The following is a 4,249-nucleotide window of genomic DNA, read 5'->3' as shown; positions in this document are numbered from 1 at the left end:
AAAAAAAAAAAAAAAAAAAAAAAAAAAACGAAAAAAAGAAAAGAAAAAGAAAATACACAGAAGACACAAGAAGGAATAAAAAACAATGAAGCACGCCTACGAGATCTAGAAAATAGCCTCAGAAGGGCAAATCTAAGAGTTACTGACCTTACAGAGGAGGTGGAGAAAGAGATCAGGGTAGAAAGTTTGTTTAAAGAGATAATAACTGAGAATCCCCCAAACTTAGAGAAAGATATCAATATCCAAGTACAAGAAAGTTATAGAACCCCAAGCAGATTTAACCAAAAGAAGACTACTTAAGGCATTTAATAGTCAAACTCCCAAAGGTAGAGGATAAATAAAGGTTTCCCTGACAAAAGCTGAGGAATTTCAACACCAGTCCTGTCCTTCAAGAAATGCTAAAGGGAGTACTTCAGTGAGAAAGAAAAAGACATAAATGAGCAATGAGAAATCATCTGAAGGTACAAAATCACTGGTAATAGTGATTTTGATAAAGATAATGGAAAAACACGGAACATTATAACACTATAACTGTGGTGTAGAAACTACTTATGCTAAGCAGAAAGACTAAACGATGAACCAATAAAAAATAATAACTATGACAACTTTTCAAGACATAGACTATAAAATAAGATATAAATAGAAATAACAAAAGTTAAAAAACAGGGATGAAGTTAAGATGTAGAGTTTATTAGTTTCTTTTTGCTTGTTTGTTTATGAAAATAGTGTTAAGTTGTTATCAGAGTAAAATAATGGTTTATAAGATAGTATTTGCAAGCCTCATGGTAGCCTCAAATCAAAAAACATACAATGGGTACACAAAAAATAAAAATAAACTAAATATTATCAGAGAAAATCACTTTCACTAGAGGAAGACACAGGAAGGAAACAAGGAAGACCACAGAACAATTAGAAAAGAAATAAATGGACAGGAATAAGTTCTTATCAATAGTAACATTGAATGTAAATGGACTAAACTTTTCAATAGAAAGACACGGAGTGGCTGAATGGATGAAAAAACAAGACCCATTGATCTGTTGCCTATAAGAAACACACTACACCTGTAAAGACACACATAAACTAAAACTAAAAGGCTGGAAAAAGATATTCCATGCCAATGGAAACCAAAAAAAGAGCAGGACTAGTCAATGGGATATCATCTCACTCCAGTTAAAATGGCTTCTATCCAAAAGACAGACAATAACAAATGCTGGCAAAGATGTGGAGGAAAGGGAACCCTCATACACCATTGGTGGGAATGTAAACTCGTACAACCACTTTGGAGAATCATTTGGAGGTTCCTCAAACAACTACAACTAGAGCTACCATATGATTCAGTAATCCCACTGCTGGGTATAGAGCCAAAAGAAAGGAAATCAGTACTTCAAAGAGATACCTACACTCTCATGTTTGTTGCAGCAGTGTTCACAATAGCTAAGATTAGATTTGGAAGCAACCCAAGTGTTCATCAACAGATGAATGGATAAAGAAAATGGTGGTACATATACATAATGGAGTACTATTCAGCCTTAAAAAAAAAAAATCCAGGCACCGTGGCTCACACCTGTAATCCCAGCACTTTGGGAGGCTGAGGCAGGTGGATTATGAGGTCAAGAGATTGAGACTATCCTGGCCAACATGGTGAAACCCTGTCTCTACTTAAAATACAAAAATTAGCTGGGCATAGTGGCGTGGGCCTGTAGTCCCAGCTGCTTAGGAGGCTGAGGCAGGAGAATCGCCTGGACCTGGGAGGCAGAGGTTGCAGTGAGTGGAGACTGCACCACTGCTCTCCATCCTGGCAACAGAGTGAAACTCCATCTCAAAAAAAAAAAGGATCCTGTTATTTTTAGCAACATGGATGGAACAGGAAATCATTATGTTAAGTGAAATAAGCCAGGCACAGAAAGACAAATATTACGTGTTCTCACTTATTTGTGGGATCTAAAAATCAAAACAATTGAACTCATGGTCATAGAGTGTAAAAGGATAGTTATCGGAGGCTGGGAAGGGTAGTGGGGGGTTGGGAGGGAGATGGGGTTGTGGTTAAAGGCTACCAAAAAATAGAATAAAGCCTACTATTTGACAGCACAACAGGGTGACTATAATCAGTAATAACAATTGTACATTTTTAAATGACCAGAAGATTGTAATTGGATTGTTTGTAACACAGAGGATAAATGCTTGTGGAGACGAATACCCCATTTTCCATGATGTGATTATTTCACAGTGCATGCCTGTATCAAAACATCTCATGTACCTCATAAATACATACATCCACTATGTACCCACAAAAATTAAAAATTTAAATCTTTTTGGGCCAGGCACAGTGGCTCATACCTGTAATCCCAGCTACTTGGGAAAGAGGCAGGAGAATTGCTTGGGGAAGAAAAAAATATATATATATGACAGTGTGTGTGTGTGTGTGTGTGTGTGTGTGTGTGTGTGTGTATATATATATATATATTTTTTTTTTTTTTTAAAGGATAAGGAACCAGATGTGGTGGCTCACGCTTGTAATCCTATCACTTTGGGAGGCTGAGGTGGGTGTATTGCTTGAGCTCAGCAGTTCAAAACAAGCCTGGGCAACATGATGAAACCTTGCCTCTACAAAAAAAAAAAATACAAAAATTAGCCAGGCATGGTGGCTTGCAGCTATAGACCTAGCTACTGGGGAGACTGAGGTAGGAGAATTGCTGGAGCCTGGGAGGCGGAGATTGCAGTGAGCCGAGACAGCACCCCTACACTTCAGCCTGGGCAAAAGAGCCAGACCCTGTCTCAAAAAAGTATAAGGTCCCTGAAAAACAATTCACCATGAGTGTTAGAGGAGTCAGGACCAATAGGCTGGCAGCTATACTAAAGGTCAAAGGTCAGAAAGGAAGCATAGGCTCTAGAATTAGAATCCATTTTCAGGGTTGGGCCCTCCAGAACTGGCTGACTAGAGAAACTAGTGGAAACTAGGTCATTTTTGTTGTGGACTGTCCACAACTAAGGGAAGAAAGGTCCTCCCTTGCACTCCAGAAAATCAATGAAGCTTACCGGAGTGGGGATTTGAACTTAGTTATTATACTATGCTGCTTTCCATGTTTTGGACTAGAACATAGAATCTGAGTTTCTAGTGGTCAGGAACAGAACATAAAGGGGCCTATATGTGATGCTAATGGCCTTGGACTTTGTCTTGGAACTGATAGGCAATCCTTAAATCATTGTAAACAGGAAAGTAAACAGATCAGATTTGTGTGTCAGAAAGAAGATGGCAATAATCTATGACCAGCATAGAGAACAGATCCAGAATCATGCTCTCCCAGCTCCAGAAGGGTAGAATACAAAAGAGGCCTAAACTGTTATGGCCGCCTATAACATTTTAGACAGAGGACCTTAGTATCACAAAACTACCCTTGCAGTCCACCAAATCCCCTTTAACCCTTGGCTTTTGGTAGCCTCAAATTTGGCAGGATGCCTTGCACCACACAAAGCTATCTGAGACATTAATCTTGTCCAGAAAGACCCTGAGAATCCTAAGAGACTGTGATGCACATTGTGATAACTTGTTTTTGTTTTTGTTCTTTGAGATGGAGTCTCACTCTGTCGCCCAGGCTGGAGTGCAGTGGCCTGATCTTAGCTCACTGCAACCTCCACCTTCCAGGTTCAAGCTATTCTCATGCCCCAGCCTCCCAAGTAGCTGGGATTACAGACATACACCATCACACCTGGCTAATTTTTGTATTTTTAGTAGGGTCAGTGTTTCACCATGTTGGGCAGGCTGGTCTCAAACTCCTGAATTCAGGTGATTCACCCTCCTTAGCTTCCCAAAATGCTAGGATTATAGGCATGAGCCACTGTCCCTGGCCCCTACTGTGATAACTTTTAAGCTGAAATTTCCTTAAGGATCCCTTCACTGAGATGAGATCTAAATATTTTCCCCTTCAATCTGGGTGGATTGTGACTGCTCCAACCAATGGAGTGTAGCAGAAGTGATGCTGCATGCCTTCTGAGGCTAGATCAGAAAAGGACACTCAAAGGTCACCTTGTTATCTATAATACTCACTCTTGGATTCCTAAGCTACCTTGTAAGAAGATCAGCTACTCTGAGGCCACCATGCCCTGAATGATTTGATTATATATGTTTTGGTTTTCCTCCATGGTTCCTGACTCATAGCTCCTGTGACCCTTGTAATTTCCTCAGTGACTAGAGAAAAACGAGTATCTTTTGTGAAAATATTTGCCCTTTTGTCCTTGGTTTCTGAAACAG

This window comes from Cebus imitator, unplaced genomic scaffold (assembly GCF_001604975.1).
Source record: "Cebus imitator isolate Cc_AM_T3 unplaced genomic scaffold, Cebus_imitator-1.0 Scaffold121, whole genome shotgun sequence".
Classification (NCBI taxonomy): domain Eukaryota; kingdom Metazoa; phylum Chordata; class Mammalia; order Primates; family Cebidae; genus Cebus; species Cebus imitator.
Note: the sequence above shows the minus strand (reverse complement) of the source record.